Source organism: Canis lupus, chromosome 1, assembly GCF_003254725.2.
Source record: "Canis lupus dingo isolate Sandy chromosome 1, ASM325472v2, whole genome shotgun sequence".
Classification (NCBI taxonomy): Eukaryota; Metazoa; Chordata; class Mammalia; order Carnivora; family Canidae; genus Canis; species Canis lupus.
This window is the reverse complement of record NC_064243.1, coordinates 13,750,866-13,763,297: the sequence shown is the minus strand read 5'-3', so window position 1 is coordinate 13,763,297 and position 12,432 is coordinate 13,750,866. Positions and strand designations below refer to the sequence as shown.

At 47.5% G+C, this 12,432-nt stretch overlaps 1 protein-coding gene and 1 long non-coding RNA gene across 4 annotated transcripts in view; one reads left to right on the top strand and one right to left on the bottom strand.

Annotated features, from left to right (window-relative positions):
* Positions 1–12,432, bottom strand: part of BCL2 (BCL2 apoptosis regulator) — a 169,943-nt gene that overhangs the window by 3,470 nt on the left and 154,041 nt on the right. The gene's annotated exons all lie outside the window — the stretch shown is intronic.
* LOC112644026 (uncharacterized) lies at positions 7,500–12,413 on the top strand. 3 transcript variants are annotated; one of them, XR_004810383.2, is made up of 5 exons: positions 7,500–7,798; positions 10,600–10,680; positions 11,736–11,879; positions 11,955–12,024; positions 12,119–12,413. It is a non-coding gene; the product is annotated as an uncharacterized LOC112644026 (long non-coding RNA). The 3 variants fall into 3 exon arrangements; XR_004810384.2 differs by lacking the exon at positions 7,500–7,798 and adding an exon at positions 9,249–9,916; XR_004810387.2 differs by lacking the exons at positions 11,736–11,879; positions 11,955–12,024 and having other exon boundaries at positions 7,532–7,798.

Genomic DNA, 12,432 nt, shown 5'->3' with positions numbered 1-12,432 from the left:
AATGCCCAGAACACATTATTTTATTTATTCTTCACACCAGTATCATGGAGTCATTTTATTTGCTTCTGTCCTGTAAAGGGGAGGGGGAAAAACTGGGGGGAAAAACAGAGGTGAAGGGATTTGTCTAACCAGTGGCCATGTCAGGATTCGAACCCAGATCCAAACCTGTGTTCTATGGTCTGCCAATGCTCTCCCCCGGCTCACAGCAGCTCTGTGAGAGTGCTCCGTCTGTCCAGGGTGCTGGTGCGGTGGACACAGCAGGGTGGCCTCCCCTGGTGGCATGCCTAGCCTCTGAAGTCAACAACAGGGCTCTCTCCCCTCCAGGAGTGGCCAGGCTGGATGACCACAACCCTGCATTTAACTCAAGTTGTGAACTTCGCAAAGCACGTGGTCACTTATGGTCAGTTACGTGTCACTGGACACACAGGTCCCTGGGGAAGGAAGACGGCTCCTCTCTTCCCTTCTTATTGCTGCATGGAAGTCAGGTCTGCAAGGGCTACGATTGGAGTCGTAGCAAAGTTCTTTGGATGGTTTCAGATTGGACTGAGTTGGGATTGGACTGTATGCTCGTTTCTTAGATTTGTTGGGAGACGTTTGTTGGGTCCAATGAGTAGTTGGACAACTCTCTAAATATATCTGAATATATAAATCAGTAAATGAAATTCTTTTCACTTGGTATGAGTTATTCAGGCACGAGGAGAATAAGACCTACTTCCACATTACTCCCAACAGTGTGGCATCAGAGCACATGTGAGTCGGTAAGATACTCCTATTTTGTTGCACTGCTGTGTGGAGGTGGTTCTGACAATGTTCAGCAGTTTTTGTCTGTTTAAGGCCACTACTCACGGGGAGAGACCAGGTCTCTCCGGTGCTGTTCATGGTTTTGGTACAGGTAGGTTCAACTGGCACTTAAAGGTTTCTGAATTCACTTATTGGTTTGAATTCTTTGGCCTAATGCTTCACCTGATGCTTACTCTGTCTGTTGGAAATTATTCCTTCGATATGCAACACCCTCTGGGACTCTGAGGAGTGGTCTTGAAGGTGAGAGTTTAAGGCATCATTAGGGGAACGTCTCATGTCATTAAATATAGATTTACACAATTATTTTTCACGACTGTCTAGTATTCCATTTCATATATGCTATCCCTGATTTAACTGAATCTTTATCCTCTTTAATTTTTTTTGTTTACAATAGTAGACAATATCATGATAGGTTTTTGTATATGAATTCTTGTCTACTTGCTAAGTTGCTTTTGGGGGGAAAATTCCTAGAAATGAACCCCGTTGATCAGTCATACAAATTGTCCCCCACGAAAAGGTAGGCCATGAGGCATTCTCACTCTCTTGACTGGTGACACCTTCTATAAAAGTCAGACAAGGCTTTAGGGCAGTGGTTCTCACTGGGGATAATCTTGCCCCCAGGGGACACTTAGTAATGTCTGGAAACATTTTTGTTAGGGGTGCTGCTGGCATCTAATGGGTAGAGGCCAGAGAACCTGTTCAACATCCCACAGTGCACACGATAGTCCTCAGCCCAAAGTGCCAGCAGAACTGAGGCTGAGAAACTGTGAAGAAAAGTTTAGGAGAAATTCTGATCTTGGGCCACAGAAAACCTAATGGCCCATCTCATGTGTCAATGGCTTTGGTCAGATGAACCCAACATTAGTTAGTTAGCCTTGCACAAGTAACTGCTCGCCAGCAAGTGGGTGCCCTGTACTTGCGGACGTACTAACATTAACTTTTACCAGGAGAGGGCGCAAGGGCTTACTTCTTTTTTTAATCTATTGTTGACATTTTCTAAATTTGAGCCTGAGAAAAGCAAGGCAATAGACATAAATGAAATACGTGTGTAGCGTTCTCAGTACAAAGCCAAGGTAACAATCATGACTGCTTGTCCAGGAACATACTTTCCCTATATATAATCAGGGATAAATGGGGCAGGAAGGGGTCAGGACAGATTTATGAGCAGGAGAAACTCTGCTTCTTGTAAAGTGCATCCCAGGATCCCAGAGACACAGCTGCGAACAGCTCCTAGCCCACCCTACCATGCTGCTCACTCCAAGGCCTGGGCAGGCCAGAGCCTCCCACTGCAGCCGATGCCCGGAATCCTTGAGGATCCCTGCGCTGGAGGCAACGCGCCTTGACATTGAGAGGGTCGATGGCCAGGCCCTGCCTTCCTTTAGTTACCAATGGGATTTCCCGTGGCAGGACGGGAAACCAACTAAGCCCCTTGTCATCTGACCTTCCTGGCCGTGGAGCCATCCTGAGAAAGTGGGCGAAGTGGAGACAAACTGGGGCTGGCCTTTCCTCCCTGTCTACCTGGTGCATGATTCTGATGCCAGGGGGGCAGAAGAAACGCCTCTCCAAATATCCCTGCCACTCTGGGGACGTATGGTTCTCTCTCCCAGCCACCATCCCCTCATGTAAATAACTGCACTTCTAATGGACCTAATGGGCTGTTTCTGATGTGCATTATAAAGAAAAAACATAATTTCTGGACTGAGATGAGCTAAAGTAGCATCTCTTGACCCAAAGAATGAGCACAGAGTTGCTGACGCAGCCCCAGGGGTCTGGGGATGTCTCTGGGCTTGGGGCAGGAGGTCTGGGTGAAATCCCAGTTTTGACATTTTATTGCTTCTGACTTTGAACAAATGATCCAATGCTGAGCCTCATTTATTTTGCCCATAAAACTGGTTGCTGTGAAGATTAACGTAGGCGACTCAAAGCCATTTGTAAATGTGGCCTCGAATGTGAACTAGGGGTTGTGTTCACTTTTGCGCCGGTCTGCCGTCTTGCAAACCTGCCACATGGCTCCTAAACCTGCCCTGCCCCCCAGGGGGTCTACTGAGTCTGCTCTTTCACGGGAGCAATTTGCCAGCCCCCCTCCCCCCAAGGAGTCCTCTTTTGGTTCTGAAGATGCCTAGTCACTTTTATAGCAGTTATGAGTTAAAATGTGCAAATATACACGTGATGTGTTCTGGGCAAAGATGGGAAGTGGTAACACACTGCCCAGCTACACTTCCTCAGAAATTACGAGGTCAGGTGGTAGGTCTGAGGGGTGTCATTTGAGCCCCCCACCCCAAGACTGAACCGGGCCCCCAAGCGTTGCCCATCTACGACTGCAAAGTGCAAAGCAGACCCTGTGATTTCAGGACTGGAGGTCCTAAAAGTACTTTTATAGAGAGTCTTCTTGCTTTTTCAAACATCCTGATTAGGGCGATTTCCGAAGTCTGTTTGAACAGTCTGTCATTATTTGTTTAAGTTTGAAAGCTGTTTTAAATAAACACATGCTCATTTTATGTATTAAAAGCAACAAAGAGGGAAAAAGAGAACCTGAGCCATCGTCATGTGATTCGGATAAAATCCCAGTCTGTACACTTAGGGGACACCGCAACCCTTGCTCACGTCTGGACCAGCAGGAGCGCTGCCCGGTTCCCATGACGTGTGCGGCAGGTTCTGAGATGGCAGCTTTCTCCCTTTGCTGACCCCCGCCCCGCAGAGGGGCTTCTCCATGGACTTCAAATTCAGAGGCCACAGATGGTCTGAGTCCAAGTTCTACCCAGAGCTGGCCCACCAGGGCCGAAGGCCAGACTCCCCAATTCCAGGCCCTTGCTGCAGAGTAGAAACTAAGCCAGGGAGGTGTGAGGCCAGACTCAAGACTCCCAAGCAGGGCGTACAGCCAAAGCGTCCTCTGTCTTCTTGGGGGTTCGGTCATGGGACCTCTCCCACCAGATATTCTCTCTCTCTCTCTCACACACACACGCACGCACGCACCCCTCTCCCTTGAGGCAGCCTGCTCTCCAAAATTTTCCTTTTCCTTCCAGTACCCTTCAAGAAGTTTCACTTAAACCTGATTCCAAATAAAATGAGATTAAGAAACAAAATGGATCAGATTGGCAAAAACTGAAAGGAATACTGAGTTCTGCTGAAAAGGATGGGGTGGGGGGTTGGGGAATCCCAGATATTTTTACACAACTGATGGACTCCCAGGTAAAGATAAATTATATTTGCATTTGGCAATGCATAGCAGAAGCCTTAAAAATATACCCTTCTGCTATGAATTCCATGCCTAGTTATTTATCTTGAAAAAAAATGGTAAAGCACAGGTTGGTTCTGATAGCTAACACCTGAAAAGGACTGAAATGTCTGAAAATATGATTGGTTAGGTAAACTTATGGCACATCCATACAGTGGACACAGGCATTAAAAATTGTACCCTACAAAAAAAAAATTGTACCCTACAAGGACAGATATTCTTGACATAGTTCTGAGTGAAACAGGTAACAGCTAAACCAATGTCTATATGGTCAGGCCCCTGCCTCATGGTGGTTCGCAGATCTCCTTAAACACTGGGAAAATTTAACATGGCCTGGTTGGATATAAACAAATTAGAAATTCAGCTACATTCCACAATCTCTGAGCTGACTGTGGATCTGGACATTATATGGCCATGGGAGATCCTAAGGGGGAAATCATCCTGCCCCCTCAACAAGCCTACGATCCGGTGAGAGATGAACCCATTTGAACTAAATGAAACCAACGCATGCTGCCATTTTGTAACCTGCACCAAGCAGAAGATCCTGTCAGCATAAGAGGAAAGTAAAAAGAAAATCAGATAGTGCCAACAGGAAATCCAACACTGCTATGGCATGTCTTTGATATTTTCTATTTTTCATGGTTATAACGCTGTCTCCATGGGTTGCCTTCTTCTTGACAACCTGAAGGCTTAGGGAAGAAAAAGGAAAAGAAAAAGGTGAACCTTGAGCTCGAAGGAACCTCCAAGTAAGCTCAGACCCGCACTGGTAGAGCAATGCCCAGGAAAGCCATCAGCCCTTTTAGCTGGTAGTTTGAGACAAATGAAACCTAGACAGGCATGGCAAATTACCAACTGTCCGCACTGATCAGCAGATATGGGACGGAGCAGGAGAGCAGGGGCTGGGGTTATGTCCTCCTGCACTTAATGGGTCAGAACATTGGCCAGCAGGTGGTTCTTCTCTCTGCCTCCTTCAACTTGTTTCCTCCCATCCCTGCCCTTCCTCTGCGTCCATCCTGACCCCATTCCGCGGCAGCCTCATCTGGCCTTCCAGGAGTTGCTGCAGTAAGTAGCCCAACCATGCGGACCAGGGCTGCTCTAAACTCGTGGTCCCCAGATTCAGTGAGTTCTGGAAGCTGGTCAGCACCCCTTTACTTGACCCTGGTTCAGATCTCTTCTCTGTTCCTTTCCATGACCATTCTGAATAGCTACTATTTTTCTCAAGTGTTTTCCCCTTTTGGCAACTGACGCTAGCCCCTCTTCTCTGAGAAAATCGGAGCCGTTGGGCGAGAATCACCACAGCTTCCTGTCCCGGCATACCCACTGATTATAGTCCTATCTGTACTTCTCTGCTCCTTTCCACCCTCCATCCTTATTCCACATTGCTTCTAGAAACTTCTTCCATCTGAGAAACACCCTCCAGAGATCTCCAATACCATCCTTGTGGCTAAATTCACCGGATGATTCTCAGGTTGCATCTACTGAGTGTTTTGATATGTTGGACACAGAGAGGGTTGAAAAATCTTTGCATCCTGGCGAATGTCTTCTCTGCCTCCTTCATGGACACCTCCTCCTCTGCCTGCCCAGCTAGGTACTCAGTGATCCCTGGGCTTCTGCCTTGACTGCCTTGACTTCTCTCTTTGACCAAAGTCCTTCACTCTCATGGTCTTAAATCCCATCCCTCTGATGATGACTCTGAAATCTTTATATCCGGCCCCACCTGCTCCTCTGACTGCCAGATTCCCACTCCAGTTACTTCCTATGATGTCCCCATTAGGCCCCCATTGCAGCCTAGTCTGTCCCCAGCTGGAATTAATCACAGACCCCTCAAGCAAGCCTGCCTCTGTTCCTGCCTTCCCCATGTCCATGCTGTCAAGGGAACCCATGCTCTCAGAGTCCCCTAGAACTTTTCCTCTTCTTCACCCCCTCTCCTGTTCATTGGTAAAGCCCACAGTGTGAAGTTGGGTTCCCCCAGAGGCAGACCCCAAGACAAAGATTTGGGTGTAAGCAGTTTATTTGGGGGATGATCCCAGGAAACTACTAGGGGAGGCAGGAAAGCAACCACGAAGTTACCTTAACAAAGCAGGTAATTGCTGTTGGCCCCTGGGGCTTAATCCTGCTGAGAAAACTGGGACCAGTGCAGAACATGAACCTTTTGTTATCTCACTAACGTGCTAGGGAGCTGGGGTATTTATACACCATCTCCCTCCATTCACTGGCTGAGGGTTGCTCCTATGGAGGCATCAATATTCCAGCATTTTAGGCCAGCTGTGTACAAAGACAAGTGGATCCTGGAGGCCAGAGGAAGCCCTTGGGGGAAGAGATGTGGATGCCAATGCTGGATCTCATCGCTAGAGGCCAAGCTAGTGAGTACTGGAGGTAAGGGCAAGGGGATCAGACAGGGTGGTATATGCACCATGGATTTGACCACCACCACATTTCTCTATCCCCATTACTGTCTGTCCCTGAGATTAGCGCTGTCATTTCCTCTCTGATCTCCTCTAGTCTTGTGCCCTGGCCTTCTTCTGCCTCCTCTCCGTTCTGCAGGCAGTCATCTGATCAGAATCAAATCTGTCACTTCCATGCTTAAGTCTAAATTCCTTAACGTGGCACCTAAGCTCTCAATATTCTGACCCTAGCCTAGTTCTCCTGGTCGGCTTCTGTCACTTGTAAATGAACTTGGGTTCATTCAAGGATTCGGTGCAATCATTTTCTCCAAGCCCCCGAGGTTGCGCTAAATAATCCTCAGCTATTCCTTGCTCCCTGTATAATCTGAAGATGATCTGTTTATATGTCTGTGTTCTCCTGATCAACTATTAGCACCTGGGGGTACAGGGACCACATCTTATTTATCTTTGGATCCCCGGAGCCCGTGTCTGCCATACATTAGGCACTCAGCAAATGTTTCTGGAACTGAAATAATGGGTTTCCCAAACATATCTTAATTAATAGATGATTTTTTTAAAAGGAGGATGTTCAAAAGACAAGTAAATGACAAGCTAAAACAAAATTCAGTGGTTTTTTGTTTTGTTTTGTTTTGTTTGTTTTTGCATTGGTCTCTGGTGTCTTCCAATGAGGGGCTAATGTTCAACGTTGGCTCTGACTGGTTCAGTGTCTGCTCCATATTGGTTGTTAAATATTTTGAATATCATCCCTATCTGCGTGCTTTGAGTCTCCAAGAGAGGGATAAGCTGGTATTTCCCAAAGTCATTTGACCATTTACCGCCCGCCCCCCACCAGGGAGATTCCTGGTGCCAAATGAAGACACACTTTGGAAATGCTGCCTGGAGGTAAAAAAGCAATAATCCCGGACATTGGCAAGAGAGGCAGCATTGGTGCCTGTTGTACAGGACGGGGGTGACTCAGAGGTCCCAAGCTGTTGGTGGACATCTATGGGAACATAAAGACCTCCCCATGGTAACGAGCTGGCATGCCACAAAGGAGTGTGAGCCTCATTCCCAATAGTCTCTAGGACTGTCCCAGAGCACAGAGCCTACTATCGTACCATTGCCAGGCAAGAGTGAAGATGCTGGGAGAAAGAGAAAGGAAGCAAAGGAGAGAGGGAAGGAGAGAGAGAGAGAGAGAGAGAGAGAGATAGAGAGAATTGCTGAGAGCTCTCCCTGAAGACAGGGAGGCAGTGATTCTCTGGACTCCAACTTTGGCTGAGATCAAAAGGGGAAGCAAGCTGCCTGGGGTTCTGTGAGTGGTGGCCAGCAAAGCACACGCGAGGAAGTGAGGACTTTTTCTACCTGAATAAAGCAGCTGGTGAGGAAGTGACTCCATTTCCCCCTTATCATGGGCTCAGCAGGATTTCCTCTGCAGCCACTTTGTGCTGAATGAGTCTTGAGGGTTCCGTGTACATATCAGAGCTGCTTTGGCAGTTGCCAGCTTCTGTCTCCTAGGGCTCTTCCTCCAGCGCCTCCCCCCTTACTCCCAAAATATTGATTCCGGGTTTGGGGGAAGAGGAAAGGGAAAAAAACAACCGCCGTGGAGCACCTAACGGAAGGACACACAGCTGTCTGGCCTGCAGACTGTAAAGAGAAACCTAACTGTGAGAGCCACGATGACTCCTTCTACCAGACTTGCAGGGCTGCCCCCCAAAGCCATCTGCAGTGAGGGGGGCTTGATCCTGGAGAGACCCGGAGCTCCAGAGGAGGGGTATGAGCTAGCTGCACCTCAGGTCAAGGACATAAAATGAAACCTAAGCTAAGTGTCATCTGGATGTAACTAGAAACCTGCTAGAGAAATGGCAGGAGATGAAAAACCCAAACAAAACAAAAAACAAAACTTGCCCGCCTCCCCAAGTAGGTCTAGGGAAGTTTTGGTGTATTTTGTGATGCAAATTGAGTGCCGGATGCAAATCAGGCAAGGCCCTCAGGAGCTAGGGAGGGCAGAAAATGAGAAGCCCCAAAAGGTTCCTTCTTTCTTGAGGTGGGCACTGTAGGAAAATAATTTGCAAAGGAGTCTGACGTTCTGGGGGTCCTTCAGCCACGGAGCCGGGTCCTAAGCCATGTGCCACGTCCACCTACTGGAGGAGACCAGAGCTGGCCATTCCTGGGATCTCCCAGGTTCTGTTAGTCTAACTGCCACGGGGGGGTTGGACCTGGGGTAGGAGCCCAGGCACACAGACAAATCCACCCCGCCCCAGCTATGCAAAAACTGCAGGGGGAGGGTACTCAGCCACCTGCCGGCTTAAAGTCCCTCCTGCCAGGAGGTGTGAACAGATCAGAGCCTCCGAAGACTGTAGGTGGAAATGGGCAAAGCAATGCCTCCATAATGACGTGTGCTGAAAATATGTTAATAGTTGTGCCGTTTGGTTCATTGTGTTCATACAGTAATCCAAAACCACGGAGTGTTAAAGGTCACTGTCTACACTAGATTTTGAAATCTCATCTTCAGGTTGCGCATTTGTTTACAAAGCAGACGTTTTTGTAAGATGCTGAGGAGTCTTAAACCTAAGTAAGACACGGGCCCTTCTCTGTAAGACTCACCTGGTCATATATGTGTGTGTGTGTGTGTGTGTGTGTGTGTGTGTATAATATATATGTGTGTATATATGTTCTCTCTCTCTCTGTGTATATGTGTATATATATATATATATATACACACACATAAAAAATATATATATATATATATATATATATTTTTTTTTTTTTTTCCGTGCATTCACAGTAGCCTGAACGGGCATGAGCACTTTCTCAATACACTCAAAGCACTTTGTGTGTGTAGGCACCTCTATCCTGCAGTGCTCTGGGGAGAAGAGACACATGCTGTTGTCCTCATGGCACAGCCATGCTTAAGCACACTTAGGTAATCTGCCTGGCAGTGTTTTGGCTTTAAAATAAAGTTCCTTCATTTTTCTCCCTTACCTTCCTCATTCCACTACCTTCTTTTGGCTAGAAGCCTCTGAGTGCCTGTGTTTTCTGGCACTTGGCCCCTTCTTGCTTTGGGCCCATGGCATTTTGACTGTGTGAGGAAATTATGATATTGTGTTGGGTATGAAAGTCCATGAAACAACAACAAAAAAAGTGTAATGGTAACTCAACAGTAGCCCATTTAAGAAACCAGCAAAGATCTGAAGAGACATTTCACTACAGAAGATATACAAATGGCCAAGAAATTCAAGAAAAGGTGCTCAATATCATTAGTCATTAGAGAAATGCAAATCAAAACCACAATGAGATGTCACTTCACACCCGTGAGCATGGCTAAAATTTAAAAAATGGACAATAACAAGTGTTGGCAGGGAGGAAGGGAAACCTCACACGTGCCTGGTGGGAATGGAAAGTAGTGCGGCCACTGTGAAAACCAGAGGTAGGTGCTCAGAAAGTTCAACAGTTACCATGTGATCCAGCCATTCCACTCCTAGATACGGACCCCGAGGTAATTAATAGTATGTGTCCACATGAACGCTTGTGCATAAATATTCATATCAGCATTATTCAGAATAGCCCAGAGTGATAACAAACCATGTGTCTATCAACTGGTGAACAGGGAAACAAAAGGTTTTACCTCCACACAAAAGAATATTATTCAGAGCCACAAAAGGAAACGGAGCAGTGATTCAAGCTACAGCGTGGAGGAGCCTTGAAAACATGACGCTCAGTGAAAGAAGCCAGACACAAATGGTCACATTTGTATGATGCCATTTATATGAAATGTCCCAAGCAGACAAATCCACGGGGACAGAAGTAGATTAGTGGTTACCAGGGGCGGGGGGTGGGTGGGTAGAGGAGGATGAAGAGTGGCTGCTCATGGGTATAGGGCTTTTTTTTTTCCTGGAGTGATGAAAACCATTCTGGAATTACACAATGGTGATGGTTGCACAACTTTGTGAATATACTGGAAACCAGTGGGTCAATCACTTTAAGTTGAATTTTATGGAATGTCAATTATCAAAAAAAAATCTTAATTACATTTCTCATACTTCACAGGAAGAGGACTCAACTATTTTTGCATCGTGTGGAATCGGACAGAAACATTGGCTGTTCTGTAACCCTTGCTTCACCAGCGCATGGGAGGTGGGGCTTCTTCGGTTAGGAATGCACAATTATCTTTCTTTTCAGAAATTTTTACAATCGTGGGAGGTGGCTTGGTGGGTAAAAACTGCCCTGGATGAGAAGTCAGGATGGCTGGTGCTGATCTGGGTGAGCAACTCCCTTTACCGTCTGGGCCCTGAGTTTCCCTGGCCTGATAATTTATTGGTAGCCTATCTGCAGTCTAGCATCCTGGGCTTAGAAAGCTAACAATCTTATTCTCCATCTTTCCCCCTGCATCTCCTACAATGTGATTTGGAATATCCTGATGCATGTCAGAAGCTGTTACCCCAACTACTAGAAGCCACTGACCTGGTTCTTCCACCTCCCTCCCTTCTCCCAAATCCATACATGGCTTTGGAGCCTCTTGCCATCAGCTCCATCCTCTCATTCTATCTTCCTCTCTCTAGCACCTTAGACGAGCTGCCATGCCCTCTGATGGGTGTGCATGTGCTTCTCATCTTGGTTTCAATGGTCATAGTCCAGTTCTGTCCCACAGAACTCTGTGTCCCTCCTGCCAATTTTAATTAGAACTGGTGATGCTGGAGTGAAGAGTAGTTGGGAAGCTTTGCTTCTCCTCTATATTGACAAGTCTCTCCACTGCCTGATGTGGGCTGGAGATTCCTTGGGCAGACTAGTATTTGGAAGATATCCACCGACTGTTCTTCCTTGGTTCTGGAGACACAGGCAGGGCTCCCTCCCCCGCTCCCTCCCGCTGGTCTGGACCTGCCTGGCCTCTCGGTAAGTGAACAAGTGAACGTGAACTTCATCACCATGTGCCTGGTGGCAGGTGAGTGTTGCCTCCCTGTAGGTCACCATCTGGGCCAAGAATGCAGGATTCCACCGTGCGCACCTGCTGCATGGCCTGCCAGTGCAAAGTGCAGTCGGGGTACCTACCACTCTCCTGCCCCTGCAAGAGTTAATTCATGAAAATATGCCAAAAATGGGAACTGAAAGCAGATGCTTGTTGAGTTCTGCAGCTTGGCCTAATTGCTGTCATCAAGACACCACTGCAGGGGGCCGATGGGGAAAGGGGGTCCTTCATTTATTAAACGTGGAGGGCCAGAATTGGGGACCGAATGTCTGATGCTCATTTGTTTAAATCAGCAAGTGTTGACTGAGGTTGCTGGTGGTGGGAAGTACAAAGAACCCGCATTTCCTAATAGGAACTTGCTGAAAGTGGCCTCAGACCAGGAGGGGGCATGTCAGAGTGAAAAGAGCAAAACAGAGGGCGTTTGCATGGGCGCGTCCTCAGCGGGGCACCGCCAGCCTCCAGTCCGGCCTGGTCTGACACTTGCTGGCAGGACTAGGTAAGAAGTTAGCATGGGCATCTTTTCTAGATGCTCTGTGATGCACTGGCTCCAGGGTCCTTGCTTTGCCAACAGGCTCAGACATCTGTCTAGGACCAGATCTGCCCCTGATGGTACCCATCCTGGTGTTCTCAGTCTGTAGCAAGTAAGTTGCAAGCTCTGCAGAAAGCTCCCAGGATGCTCCAAAGTATCCTGCTCAAAGGTATCCTAAGACCTAATAAGCTTTACCCTGTTCCCAGTTGCCCAGTTCTGCAGGCCCATGAGTCACTGTGTGATGGTCAAGGCGATCCCGGAGCAGCCCATGACAGAAGCCTGTCCCCTACACTACCGGATCTGTCCTCTGCTGGAGCCAAGCAAGTATACCCTCTGCGCTCTGGGGAAGAGGCAGGAGCATGGTGGTGAATGCGCTCCGTGGGTTCCATATGGCCGTGCTAAGGAAAATCTGCTTTCATTTTGTACTTTATGATTTAGTTCAGTTCACCTGGAAAGACTCAATGTGAATAAAAACAGATGCGTTTCAAGGCGCATGCATTGCCTGGCTCCATGACAATTT